Below are 16218 nucleotides of genomic sequence, written 5' to 3'. Positions count from 1 at the left end.
CATGTCACACATGTTGATAGCTTATAGAACAAGCTAACTATATAGCATACACATAGAAAACTTGCCTTATAAGTTAAGACATATGGCTTACAAAATCAACACATATTGTAGGTCCTATAGAACATCACTATATGATTCTTAGGTAGATAATATATATATAGGCAAGAGTGAAGCCTTCTTCACTCTTGTCAATTCTTTACTTACTCTAGTCTAGATTCAAGAGTCTTTAGTTTTCTTTTCTTTTGGCAATAGCCATTTTAGTTTCTTTTTAATATACATATTTCTTTACTTTTATTTTGTCATATTTTTTTGAAAAAAGTTAGATTCATTGGTATATCAATGGATTTTACTTAAATAACTGCCCTAACCTCTTTCTAAAAAGTTCTATGGTAGGCTCCATTTAAATAACCATCCTAAGTCTTTTTTAGGAGGTTTCATGATAGGTTCCACTTAAATAACTACCTTAAGTTCTTTTTAGAATGTTCCACAATGGATCCTATATAGTCTACTAACTTAGCTATAATTCTAGAGACTTCCATAACTTCTTAAAGATGGTTCTAACTATCTATCCCTATTTGTCAACAATACAAATATGTTATCTTTATCATATTATAGTTAAACTTCCTCTACTAATACAAAATGTCCTTGCTTTGCTCTCGATGGTATCTCCAAATTATCTCTTGGCAATGGATGAGGTTCTATGTAGGTTCCTACAATGCATCGTTGTCGTACTACGTAAAGTCTTACATGAGAATGCTCTGGACACCTGGATGTAGAAGGTAAAATAGAAATTGCAACAACAAAATCTTAATTCTAATAGAACACTAATAATGCTAAATAAGCTTTAATCAAATTCAAAAAAACCTCAAAGGAATTCCAAAGAAATAATAAAAAATCTTAAAGAAATATTTGAATGATTACAAACATATCTCAAATACATCTCAATTCAATCTTAATTTAATCCTAGTTGAAATCTTATTGGACTTCATTCAAATTTTAAGCCAAAAACTAACTAAATCTTAAATCCTAAACAAATTCAAATAAAATTCTAAAATTTAAATCAAATCCTCATCAAATCCTAACCAAACCTTAAACTCTAAATCAAACCCTAAATCCTAAATCAAATCCTAAATTCTAAATCAAATTCTAATCAAATCCTAGTCCTAAATCAAATCCTAAATCCTAAATCAAACTCTAATCAAATCCTAGTCCTAAATCAAATCCTAACCAAATCCTAATCTAAACCCTAAACCAAACCTTAATCTTAAATCAAATCCTAACCAAACTCTAACCAAATCCTAATCTCAAATCAAATCCTAATCAAATCTTAACCAAACTCTAACCAAATCCTAATCAAATCCTAACTAAACTCTAACCAAATCCTAATCCTAAATCAAACCCTAACCAAACCCTAACCAAACTCTAATAATTTCTATGATAGAATTAAACCTCAATAACTAATGAATGAACTGTTGATCTTAACTCAAATTTTGCAAACTTCTTAAAAACTAAGTTGAAAACAAGCACAAAATTTTTGAAAAGGATTGAAATTACCAAATAGTCGATATCCTCAAAAACGTGCTCAGGTATTGGCTCGCCTCCTTTTCTAACCTTGATATCAATCTTCCAGAGCCAATATCTCTCCTTTTCACCGTTCAATTGATCTAAAAATTCTCATAAATATAGGAAAACAAGTTTAATATCCTCTCATATAAATTTCACTCCAATCCAACTAGTAGATTGCAAAAAATCTTTAAAACCCTCATTAGACCTAAAATTCTACTTTCTGAGACCTTGACTCACTTAAACCTCAATAATCCTTAATTCAACTATTAGATCGAGCTCAAATTCATAACATATATTGAACACAACTATAACCATTAACCAACAAAATTTCACTCATAGATCTATTACAAAACTCTTGAAATCACCTAAAATATAAACCCTATTTTTTTTCACAAAATCGAAGTCATCCAAAACAAACCTTGACTTTGCAAAGCTCTTACAAAGTCAATACAAATCCAAATCACCCAAAACCAATGCTCATTGAAATCTTATTAGGTCTGTTCTCTAATTCCACTCCTCGATCTTCAAAAGAGTCCTAGAGTTGTCGTTGAGACTCAGTTTTGTGCCTTGGGATCTGATTTCGATCCTAGTTCTTAACCGGCCTTCTTTAGATATCAATATCTAGTTTTTCTAAATAATTTTTGCTAGAATTTACTCTTAACTTCTTCCTAAAGATACTTATATCATTTATTTTTTCAATCTTTTTTTTTCTTTTTTTGCCTTATTTATGGCCCTACAAGGTAAGTAGAAGTTACTTTTTAAAAAAGATAGCATTACTACTAAAAGTTTTACTATCTATCTATCTTTTATCTATATTTTTTTACTTTATCTTTTAACTTGGCTCTTCTATAATAAGATCCATATTATCATCTTTGACCATATAGTCGTATTATAACACAAGATCGTGGATGGGATAACCTTTCTAAAGAACTTTGTACTAAAGTTGTAGATGTCTACTACCACTACAAATATAGCGATGCTCCAAAATGTTGTCTACTTCATATTCTTGTTGGTCATCAAGTACAACTAGTAGTGGTGGTAGTTGGTATCGATCCGAAAAGCACTTTGGCTTAATATAAATTTCCTTCAATTGAAAATTATGGAAGCTTGGATAGATTCAAATATGTGGTGAAAACCTGAGGTAGTATGCAACATCAAAATTTATTATAGAAATATAAAAAAGTCGAAGCTATCTAGGTGTTAATTTACGAATTTGGATTGATGTAGCAAGTGGTAAGTTGGTATTAGAAAATAACACTTTATTATCCTTTCAGAAGCTCTTGTATTGTTGGTGGTTATTTGCATACTATTTCTATTGATTTTGTATAATAAAAAGGTAGTGTTGTGCCTCTTATAAGATCATTGTAAGTCATTGTACAAACTCCTCAATTATCAAGTTGTTGGTGTTGATGGGATGATAAAGAATTATTGGTATAATTAGATGTTGCCTAGTGTTAAAGAAAAATAGTAAATGATTGGTATTTGCTTAAATACTATAATTGTAAAAAAATTCTAAAGACATCAAATATACATTCCAGTCATTATGATGAACTATTACAAGTGCCTACAACATATTTTTTGAGGTTATATTTATACACTCTATTTGCCTATTTGTTTGGAAATGGAAGGCTATAGACATGGTAAGTTAAGTGTCGAATATCTTCAAAAAGGCTTGCTAAAAACTTCTCATAAAGTGTGGATTTCAATTTGAAATGATGACATGAGATAATCCATAGTGACAAAAGACAATACTAAAAAAGACTTGTGTAAGTGCTAAAACATCAATATTCGAGTGCACTATAATCAAATAAAGTTGCTTCAAGAATTGATCCATAAAAATGACAATTGTAATATCATTATGAAGAGTCTGTGACAAACACATAATGAAATCTATAATCACCTATCCTTAATATGCCATAGATAGTGGAATTAGGTACAATAATCTAAGAGATACCATGTTGCCTACTTTATTACTTTCATATGACTCGAAAAAGTGCACAAAAGCTCAAACATCACAATTCAAATCTATCCAAAATCATGTCCTTGAGATCCATTCTAGAGTCTTCTTATGCCTTAAATACCTAGATATTGGGATGTCATGTCCTTCTTGAAGTATATATTTGTAGAGTATAGCATTATCAGGTACATAAATTTGCTTCTTGAAATAGAGCAAGTCATAACTAAGACTGTAATCTTAATACTGTATATTGCCCACCTTCATTCAATCACTAAGCATCTTAAAATAAGCATTTCAATGCATAGCTTCTTTCTATTTTTTTTTTTTTTAGTTAGGTTTAAAATGATACTTCTAATGTTAGTGACTTTTGCCTTGTCTTTTAATTTAGCCTTCAAGTCTAGTCTTCGCAATAAGTTATTTGACACATTATATTGTTACTCTTACTTGTATTCAAGATGGATATTAAAAAGCTACAACTATTCTTTTCAACAATATATTATGATTTCATATTTTTCAGATACTAATTGTATAGCAAGGACCGATGGTTAGTCCAAACAACTAGAAGCTTCTCCAATAAGTAGTAACACTATAATTTTGTGGCGTGTATAATTGCTAATTACTCTCGATCATATGTAGAGTAATTATACTTTGTCCTTCTGAGCTTGCATGATTTAAATGCCTATGTTGAAGGTTCCTATTAAAATCTTGTTGAAAGACTGCTTCAATAGCAAAGTCGAAAGCATCAATGTCAAGTATACAAGAAAGATTGGGATCATATGGTTGCAATATTAGAGCAATAATAAGTACCTTCTTCAACCTATCAAAAGTGCTTTATTGCTCTAGTTTCCATTCAAATAGGGCATCCTTCTCTAATAGGTTTATCAATGATATAACAATATGTACAAATTGCCGAACAAAATGGTAATAATATCCAACAAGACTTAAAAATGAGTATACTTTGAAAGTATCATTAGGAGTTAGTCAATCTTCCATTGCTTTTATCTTATCTTGCTCCATGTACATGCCTTCGAATGATACCACATGCTCCAAAAAGGTGACTTCTAACTTCTAAAGTTCACATTTTGATTGCTTGCAATAAAAGCAATTATCTTGCAGCTAACACAATATTTTTGATAGGTGTTGTTCATGCTTCTTAGAAATTTTATTATATACAAGAATACCTTCAATAAAGACAACTACATACTTATCTAATAGGTCTTGAAACAATCTATTCATGTAACCTATAAAAGAAGCTAGAGTATTGATGAGGCCAAAAGCCATTCAAAATATCCATAGCGTGTATAAAATGTCATTTTTTCTATATCCTTTCTTATGATAAATGTCTACCAATAGCCACTTCAAAGATCTAATTTGCTAAAAATGATTGCATCTCAAAGTCAATCAAAAAGATCATCCATGCGTTGAAGTAGACATGCATTCTTAACAATCTGCTTATTAAGGCCTAGATAGTCGATGCAAAGTTGAAGTCTACCATCCTTCTAAGATGCAAAGAGTATAGGTGCTCTCCCATAGTGATGTGTTTTTTTAAATAAGGCCCTTTTCCAACAGTTCGTTCAATATCTTGAAGTTTATTTGGTCGTAGATAATAAATTGATTGATTTGCTAATTTGGCTCCAAGCACTAGTTTTATTTAAAAGGAGACACCTCGATCAGGAAGCATGCCTTAAAGTAGGTCATTTAGAAAGATATTTTGATATTCTCATAAAAATTGCTCTGCCTATTCTATTCCTTTGGTTGTCTTTTCCACCATTGATGCAAGATTTAGAACCACTATATATACCAATTGCTTATGTTGTATTTGCTTTTTTATAAAGATCATCCCTATAAATAAGTTTTTAGTTGCCGATTGTTTTTCTTCTTCATTCAATGCAGATGTAGGAAGAATCACCTTACGTCCACCATCTTAAAAGGAGATTATTTTTACTATCCAATTATCTTATGTCTACCATCTTTAAACAAAATTGTCTTTTCTACTGAATCAACTTACTTATTTTTCACCTTTAGATAAGGTATATTAAAGATAACATCATATCTTAGCTTTGTTATCTTGAACCTCTCTCCTAAGATATAGGTATCAGTCAACTTCAAGATTTCTTGTTTACATGTCTCACTTAATATGTTCTTTCAATCATTTGTAAGGTATATACTCTCTCTCTTGATTATCTTAGTTTTAATCCCAAGTTGATTGGTAATTTTAGTTAAGATGTAATTTTCTATAGAACCACAATCTACAAGCACTCAACATGGCTGTCTTCTTAATAGTCCCATTAGATGTACTAGTCAATTCTTTTTATAGTTATATAAAGCTATGTCATGTGTTTCTAAGAGAGAGTAGCTATTCCCAGTACTAATCCTTGGTGCCTTCATTCAAAGGCCTGATTTTCCTGCTTTATTTTATTATCAATTTAGTGAGACTTGAGATTGTAAACCTACCTTATTTTTTTGGTGATTGAATTTTGGAGTTTTGGATAACTTCCAATTTGGTGGTATGGCTTCCAACAATAGAAATACAATCTCTTTTGTACCAATATTTATCATCTTTGTAGTGTCAATGATTCTTGTAGGACATCAATTTTTATTGGCATTGATTGTTATGCCATAGTATTAGATAATAATATAGGACTTTGTGCTATAGGTCATGCTCCATGATTTCTAAAATCTATAGCATCAACCTTCTCTGCAATCTTAATTACTTCTTCAAATGTTTGTGGATCCCTTATTTCCAACTCTCATTCAACTCTTAGTTTCAAACCTTCTAAAAATTAATCCATCATCTACGCCTTTAAAATATTACCAATTTGGACATAAATGGACTTGAATCAAGAAACATAATCTTGCACTAACCTAAATTATGTAAGATTTGACAATTAATTGTGTATTATTTTTTTTGCATTGATGAATCAAAATTGATTTCTGAACTTGGTCTCAAATTCCTCCTAATCACAAAATCTACCTTCAGCTTCATAGCTTTGAACTCGATGTTGCTGCCAAATGGCTACTACATCTCTCAAATAACTAGTTACATACATAATTCATTTAGTGGCATTTATCTTAGATAGTTAGAGGTATTGTCGCATATTGAAGAGTCATTGACATATACCTTCTTACCTTGAAGTCCTAGAATATGTACAAAGCTTATTCAATTTCAGCCTAATAGATGTTGACTCTCTTATTCTAGAGGCTTTGATTTACCCTTGCAAAGTAGTTATCTAGGCTAAAAAGTATTGTATTTGAGCTTCCATTTGGGATTATTCTACCATATTTTTCATGTTGTAATTCTCCACTAGACTCCACTATTATAATGTCTTCTCATCTTTTAGTTAACTTTTTAAGACTAACTCATGGTAGCCTCAACTTAATACCCAGTATAACTACAAAAATTAACCTTGAATTAGATGATGACTATCGACATACTACCAAAGAATAGTCTAGCACTTGCTCTAATATTAATAAAACATGACCATTCTATCTTAAGAGTCTAAGATCTTTCTAATCTACATCAACATAAAACCTCATCACAAAGTAGGATAAAATGGACCAAAATAAAATTGAATAGAATTTAAAAAAAAAATAAGAAACAAAAGGTAAAATTGAAGAAAGAAAATTAGAACAAACAAAATTGAATAGGAAGATGAAAAACCAAATTTTACTAAAAAAAAAGGTCCAAAGCCATACCTAATCTGATGCCCAAAAGACTTTGGTAAGTCCTATTTATACTTTATTCTACTACCTTGAAATTTTTAGAATATTTCTAGATGATGAGTCTCTCTTAGATAATCACCTTAAATCCTTTTTAGAAGGTTCTATGATAGATACTACTTAGATAATTGCCCTAAGTTCTTTTTAGAATGTTCCACATTGGATCCTACATAGCCTATTAACTTAGCCCCAATTCTAGAGACTTCCATAATTTCTCAAACATGGTTCCAATTATCTATCCTTACGTGTCAGTACTATAAATATCTTATATATACCTTGTTACATGGAGGCTTTTTTGATAGAGTTTTAATCCATGTTTGAAAAATATGATGCAATTTGTATTGCAATTAATAAGATCTATATTTTACAATAAGACAATCAATCAATTATGTTATATGGTTAATAGTTTTGACAACTTGCAACTGATATCAAGTAGGATGATATTGCACTTCTTAGCCAATTTTTTTACAAATTATAATATGAGGTAAAAAAATTACTGGTCAATTTATCTGATCTTCAAACATTGAGATAAGTAATTAATTTAATTATAAAGTATAAGAATTGACTTTTTGAATTTCAATCTGAAATTTCTACAAGTGTCCCATAACATTCTTATATTACATGGTTCTTACTTAAGAAAGTAACAAGTGCCTAACTGTGGAAGATAAACAAAAATACAAGAATAACTCTATTAAGTCTAATAGAATCTTAAATAATCTTAAATAGACCTTAATAATCTTAAACAAACTTTCACCATTTTAAAATAAATTAAAAAGAAATTATAAAAGAAATACAAAGAAGTTTTAAATTAATTTCAAAGAAAAATAATAAAAAAATCTTAAAAAAATATAAAAATTTTTTTTTAAAGAAATAACAATAATATTAAAGAAATACTAAAAATAAATATCTTTAAAAAAATAAAAAAGAATCTTAAAGAAATACTAAAAATAGAAATATTAATATAATCCTAATTAAAATTTTTATTGAATCTTAATCAAATCCTAAAACAAATCTTAGATCAAATCCTGATTGAAATCCTAATTTAATCTTAACCAAATCTTAGGATAAATTCTAATGAAATCTTAATGAAATTCTAAATTCTATATAAATCCTAGATAAGTTCTAAATCAAATCCTAAGCAAACTCTAGATCAAATCCAAAACCAAATCCTTATCAAATCTTAGATCTTAAACAAACTCTTAAAAAATCCTATAATAAATGGAATCTCAATATTCTTTTCTTTTTCTTTCATTCATTAGTTGTATTATATCACAACAACATTATTATAGTTCAATGACAATACCAACATCTCTTCAACATGTACATTTGAAAGTAGAAGATATTCAAATTGATGTACTACATTTCAAACCTCTTATTCAATAAGAAAAGATTCATTATTGCCAGGAAGGATTATGCTTGTATTATGGAAAATCTGAGCATACTGCTCAACATTGTTCAAAGAAGCAACGCAACTACAAAACAAAGAGTATAACAATCAATATATATACATATATATATATATATATATACATATCAAAAAATGAGTTTGTCCAACTAAAATAGGAACCATGCAGTTGGAACCTTGTACAACACCTAATAAAGGTCTTATTCTCTCTTCAAAATCTTCTTTTTGTTTTATAATAAATATTAAATTTAAACTTAAATATTACAAAGGGACTTGCCTATTAGATTCATGAGCTTTAATGTGTTTCTTAGATAAAGAATTTATTAAAAGACATAATACACTTTTAGTGAAGAAAACTAAACTTTTTCTTAGAGAAGTCATAGATGGTCGTCCATTATCTTCAAAAGATGTTATTTGTAAAATCCTTCCTATAGAAATAAAAATTAATGGTCATAGTAGCTTTGAAATATTTGATATCATTAAGTCTTCCTCTATTCCAATCACTTTAGTTTTATCATGGCTAAAAAAATATAATCCTAAAATGGATTGAATTTCTTATAGTCTTAATTTTTTTTAAAGTATAACTAAGCATATAAGTAATTAAGTAGAAAGTTATAAGTCTAATGAAACTAAATATATATTTGTAGGTACAAGAGCTTTCTTGCATGCTACTAAAGAAGAATTATCTTAAATTATTTATACCACATGTATTTTTAATGGTAAAAAGACTTCAAGTAGTATTCTAAGCTAATATCAAGATTTTTAAGATGTATTTGAGAAGAAAAATGCAGATACTCTTTCGGAACATTATTGTTATGACTACTCAATTGACCTTAAAAAAAAAGTCCAATTACAGTTTGAATCAATCTAAAGTTTATCACAAAATGATTTGGCTGAATTCAAGGAGTATATTGAAGAAAATGTAACCAAAAACTTTATATGCTATTCCAAATCTCCAATAAGAGCTTCAATTTTATTTTTCATTAAAAAAGATGGATTATTATAGATGTTTATAGATTATCAATGACTCAATAAAATCACCATCAAGAATAAGTATCCACTACCTTTGATATTTTAACTTTTTGATCAATTGAATTAAGCTAACATCTATACAAAAATAAATCTATAAAGAGCATATAATTAGGTATACATCAAAGAAGGAGATAAATGGAAGACTTCATTTTAATCTAGGTATAGATATTTTAAATATAATGTCATTCTTTTTGGACTTACAAATGTATTAGTAGCTTTTCAACAACTAATAAATGATGTCTTTAGAAAGTTTTTTGATGACTTTATTGTTTCTTACCTAGGCAACATCTTTATCTATTCTAAGAACACAATAGAATATGAACTTTATGTTCATTATGTATTACAAAAACTAAAAGATACAGGATTCTATGCCAAGATAAAAAAAAAAAAAAAAAAAAAATGAGTATTTTATACTATATAAGATAAATTTTTAGGATGCATTATTTCATATGATGGACTTATGGTGGATCTTAAGAAAGTTCAAACTATTATGGATTAAAAGATCTCAAAAACGGTAAAAAATATCCAATATTTTTTGAAATTTATCAACTACATTTAGATCTTTATTAAGGACTTTTTTAAAGTTACAATTCCACTTATATATTTATTTTATAAAGACAAATTTTAATAGAATTAAGAAATAGAAGGAATATTTGAAGCTTTAAAGATAGCTTTTATTTCTATACTAATCTTGTATTACTTCAACTTTTTTAAGCCATTCTTTATAGAAACAGACACATTGGACTTTGCTTTGAGTGTTGTATTGTGAAAAATGAAAATAGATGATAAACTTTATTCAATAACTTTTCATTTAAAATTTTTTTTTAGTAATCAAGATCAACTATGAGATTCACAATAAAGAACTTCTCAAAATTATTAATTTGTTTCAATAATGGTGTTATTATCTAGAAGGCACTTCTAATCCAATCACTATTTATATGGACCAAAATAATCTTGAATATCTTATATCAACACATATTTTGAATTATTGTCTAGCCCATTGGAGCATGTTTTTGTCAAGATTTGATTTTAAGATCAGTTATTGATTCAAAAAATAATAATATTTGTGAGATTTCGTTTCTAGATATTTTTATCTTACACCAAAAGAAAGAGACACATCTTTTTATTAATAAAGAATCACTCTCTTGAAGCCAAAGTATTTTTATCTTCGAGTAATAAAATTGACATTGATTATTGATTTAATTTTTGTCAAATAAATTCAATTAAATATGTCCTCTGATCTTCTTATTCATAATATCAAAAATTATTCTTTTAAATCTTATAATACTTTTCAGTTTAAGTTTAAGAACAACCTACTCTATTTCAAAGGATGCTTATATATTCTCAAAGGAGAATCATGTTTACGTATTTTTCAAGCATGTCATGATTATCCAGTAATCAAACATTTTAAAAATAACAAGACTTTAGAACTAATATCCAATAAATTTTGGTGGCTACAAATGTGAAAGGCAATGAAAGAATTTTTCAAGTCATATGATGTTTGTTCAAGGTCAAAAATTCCTTGTTATTATCCTTAAAGACTTCTCCAACCATTGTCCATATCTGAACAATTATGGTCTTCTATTGCTATGGATTTTATCACAAATCTTTTAATCTTAGGTTTGTATGAATATATATTCTTAATAGTAAATCATTTAACCATGATGGCACATTTTGTACCATGTATAAAATCTATCACAAGCAAAAAAATAGCTAAGCTTTATTTTTAAAATATCTATTGCTATCATGGATTATTTGAGAATATTACATTAGATAGAAGGACCTAATTTGTATCAAGATTTTAGAAAATCCTTTTTAAGATTCTAAAGGTAGATATAAAGTTATCTTTAGCCTTTTATCCTCAAATTAATAGATAAAGAGAGTGTATTAATCAAGTTTTGGAGTAATATTTGAAGTATACCATCAATTATTAATAAGATGATTAGATGATTCTTTTGCCATACGTAGAGTTTTCCTATAATAATATAGTATATTCTTTTATTTACTAAATAAATTTTTTTATTCATTAAGATTATCATCCATGATTTAATGCTTTTGAATTTTCAAGAGTTGATAATTGTGTAGCAAAAGATTTGACAAATCATTTGTTACAACTATATACAACAATGAAGGCACAATTAAAAGAAGTTCAAGAATGATAAAAAATAAATGCACATTCCTATCAAAAAGAATAACCACAATTCAATATAAGTAATAAGGTATGATTACTTAGTTATAATATCAAGTCTACTTGCTATTGTGACAAGTTGGACTATCGTTAGCTTAGACCTTTTCTTATTTGTAAATAAATCAATTCAATTGCTTATCGATTACATCTATTAGAATCAATGAAGATCTATTCTATATTCCATGTATTTCTTTTTGAACCATAGAAGATAATGAACATATCAAGAAAAAAATAAGCACCACTTCTTCCTATAGAAGTAGACAATAATAAAGAATTTGAGGTAGAAGAAGTCTTAGACTCAAAGTGGCACCAAAATAGGTTAGAATATTTTATTCATTGACATGGATATAATATTAGTAAATATACATGGAAATTAGCAAATAATCTTATAAATACATCAAAGAAGGTAGAAGCTTTTTATCAATAACATCTATCAAAATCTAGGTTAAAAATAACAAATCTTTACTATAAAAAAATCAAGAGAAGATAATATTCTATATTTTATCCTTATTTGTAGCTTCTATAGATATTATGGCACTAAAGAGATGTAGAACCAATAATCAATAGATTCTATTCAAGAGCTATCGTTTGGTAATTTGTCAGATGAAATATTATAATTATTTCAACCTTTAAGACAACGTAATCAAGATGAAGATCCTTAAAAATAACATGTTATTCCTTGAATAGATAGTAATATATAACTTATTTGATATTACAACCTTTGAAGAGACTCTCTATATTTCATGATTTCATTAGAGGTAAAAATAATTTGTGATGGTATTCCAAATATTTTATTTAAAAGAAGTTATGAAGGCCTCAACAAAGATCAAATAATAGAGTGGTCTTTCTTGCCTTGATATGAAACATTATCAATAACTAAGAAGACCTATCAACCATCATTGAAGAGAAGAAAGATCAAAGCAAATATAATTCATTTCATCTTAAATTTCTTCAATATATGATAATTTTCCCTTATGGAATTTATTCCTAAAAGGAGGAATAATATCAAAAATATACATATTTATTCTAGTAATTACCTATATGATTAAATAGAAGTAGATAAAAGTAGATAAAAATACATTAATTTCATAATATCTTCTAAAAAAAACTTCTTAGAAGCTTTATAGACATGATTTTAACTTTAAACATGTTTATAGTTGATTTTTAGATTAGAAACTTATTCAATAAATTAGCCACATGGCACACATATGGATAGCTTTTAAAATAAGTTAATTATGTAGTACACAAATAGAAACTTGTAAGTTTAGACATGTGGCTTGTAAAGTCAACACATATTAGAAGTCTTATAGAACATCGCCACGTAGTTCTTAGGTAGATAGTATATTTAAAGGCAAGAGTAAAGCCTTCTTCATTCTTATTAATTCTTTTCTTACTCTAATCTAGATTCAAGAGGCTTTAGTTTTCTTCTCTTTTGATAATAGCCATTCCAATTTCTATTTAATATATATGTTTCTTTACTTCTATTTTATCATACTTATTTGAAATAAGTTTTATTTGATTATTTGATTTAATCAGATTCTTGTCCTTGACATGTAGTCTTGTTGTAACTTAAGATCATCTGCAGCAATATGCTACACTAAAACTCTACATTAGATTATAATACAATCTAGAATATATTATACTATGATTTGAATTTCAATTCCAAAATCTATGAATTACTTTGGATGTTGCTTTTTATCTTCAAACTAATTTCTAACTTCTCATTTAAGCCTTAAATGCAGTTCAAATTCTAAAAAAAATAAAAATAAAAATAAAATAAAATAAAATCATGGATCTTTTTTTTAAAGCATTTGAAATTCACTCCCAATTATTATTTATTATGCACTTGCCTCATGCCTCTACACAAGATCAACTTTAGAATAAAGAAAGTCGTCCTCTCAATAGCTCTTTTGCTATGTTTTTGTAGCATTTCTATAGGCATCAAGATTACTTTAGCTTAACTTACCTCTTCTATTTCATCAAGGATTTCTTCAAAAAAGTAAGCAAATGAGAGGGTCGACTTTTTTTACCCTTATAGTTAGTTATGTGTTATACATATTAGTAGCTTGTAATATAAGTTAATCATGTGGCATATACATAGATTTTTTTTTTTTTTTTTTTTTTTTTTTTTGCAAGTTAAACTTGTATTATGTAAGTTAGATATATATTGGAGGTCCTATTGAGTATTGCTATTGAATTCTTAATTAGATGGTATATATAGAGGCAAAAGTGAGGCTTTCTTATTTTTATTTATCATCTATTTTTGATACATATCTCACTTTTTTATGTATCTTATTTGAGTTCTTTTCTTTGATAAATTCATAAAAATATACGTACAATATCAAAGCTTTATCTATTCTTGATTAAAATCAAATTATATATTTTTCTTAATAAGACATAAGTCTATTAGAAGTTGCAGATTATCTACTTCTAAATTGATATTGTTCTTAAAATTTTCTTTATTCTCAAGTCCTACTTTCTACTTATTTTGAAAGATATTAGACATTTAATCTTTTCTATCATGTTATCATGACAAAGCTTGTAGAATTGAAGACTGCAATAGTGCAAATACATAAGCAATTGAGGGAGTTAATACTTGTGATGCATCAACTTAATTTACTACCACAAAGAGTACAAAGATTGCCAAGAAATAAAGATATAGAGAAGGTTTGAAATGCTTTAACATCTATATTAATTTATGTTATTTCTTCTATGGTGGAACATCTTTTAAATGCAAAAAAACCAAGAAATTTCTTATTTGAGAAGTTTGATGGTACAAGATCAAAGTTTTGAATATTTATCAATTAAGTATAACTTGTGATTGAACTCCAATTCTAAAGCTATCCAACTCCAATTCTAAAACTAGTTTATTAAAACATAACTTTTAGATTTTTTTTTTTTTTAGTTTTTTCTTTTTTTAAAAAATCTAATCTAATATTAGATAATTTGGAGGTTTTTTTGGCAAAATCTTGATCTATGCATGGAGAACATGATACAATTTGTATTGCAACCAACAAGATTTGTATACTGCGAGAATGCAATCTATTAGGGATGTCATATGCTTCACAATTTTGACAACTTGTAATTGATATCAAGTCATATGATGTTGTATTCATTAGCTAATTTGTCTATGGATTATAATATAAGGTTAAAAAATTGATTCTAAACTTACCTAATCCTCAAACCTTCATTGATAATAGATGACTTTTACCATTAAAAAAGAATTTTATAGTGTGGATTACTCTTTATTATTATTTTAAGATTACTTTTTCTATCATATTAGTTTTTATCTTTTTATCTTTTAACCTTTTTTTAAATTATTACAATTTTAAATCTTAAAAAAATTCTTTCATTTTATATTTCAATTATTATCTTATAAAGATTGGTGGTAGTTAAATAATTAGATTAAGATTGAAGAAATTTTTTTCTATTATATAGCTCAAAAAATGAAATAAAAAACTTTAGATAAAATTTAGTAATTTAATTTTTTACATTTTGTTACATTTTTTAATTAAAAAAAAAGGTCCTAAAAGTTTTTAAGATAAAGTCAAATATAAGCTTTATTAACATTATAAATTTCTTTACATTTTGAGTTTTTTTTAAAAAAATCTTGTTATATTTATTTAGACCTTGATTTATATCTTTTAGTAATTTTTATTTTTTTAATATATATATTTTAAAGTATGTATCATTTTATTGGAATTAGGATTTGCTTGTTGTTTATAGTTGAGATTTCAATGTATGATTTCAAATGCTTATGTTGATAGTTGATATAACTACATTTTTCAAACCATCTTTTTTTTGAAAACTTATTCTCAAAATATACTTATTAATTTTTTATCCTAAATCTGATATTATAACTTTGGATAAATTTTAATGTGTTTTTGAACTTATAAAATTGTACTTGTAATTTGGTAATTTAATTTGGTATTTTTAGTTGATACTATTTTACAATTTTTTTTAAGTTAGTTAATTGTTACCAAATTTGTATTGTATCATTGACATTTTAAAACCTTGTAATGGATTTTTATAAAAAATTCATGCCATGTCAATAATAGAATTAAGAAAGATTTTAACAAATCATTTATTGGAGTACAAATCTTTTTTGAGGTAGAATAGTATACTTATCTCTAGAAGCTAATATATTCACTTATATATATATATATATATATATATATATATATATATATTTCAAGAAATTTTTAATTTACTTCATTTTAAAAAATGATAATATGCATTCAATCTCTCTAAGCTTTGTTTTCTTTGCTTTATATATGATAATATTGTTTATCCTTAATAAAAATTAATTAATTATAATTCAATTTTTTCTCATATTTTATTCTATTTAAT

The sequence above is a fragment of the Physcomitrium patens genome, chromosome 10 (assembly GCF_059467195.1).
Source record: "Physcomitrium patens ecotype Gransden chromosome 10, ASM5946719v1, whole genome shotgun sequence".
In the NCBI taxonomy this organism is placed as follows: Eukaryota; Viridiplantae; Streptophyta; class Bryopsida; order Funariales; family Funariaceae; genus Physcomitrium; species Physcomitrium patens.
Note: the sequence above shows the minus strand (reverse complement) of the source record.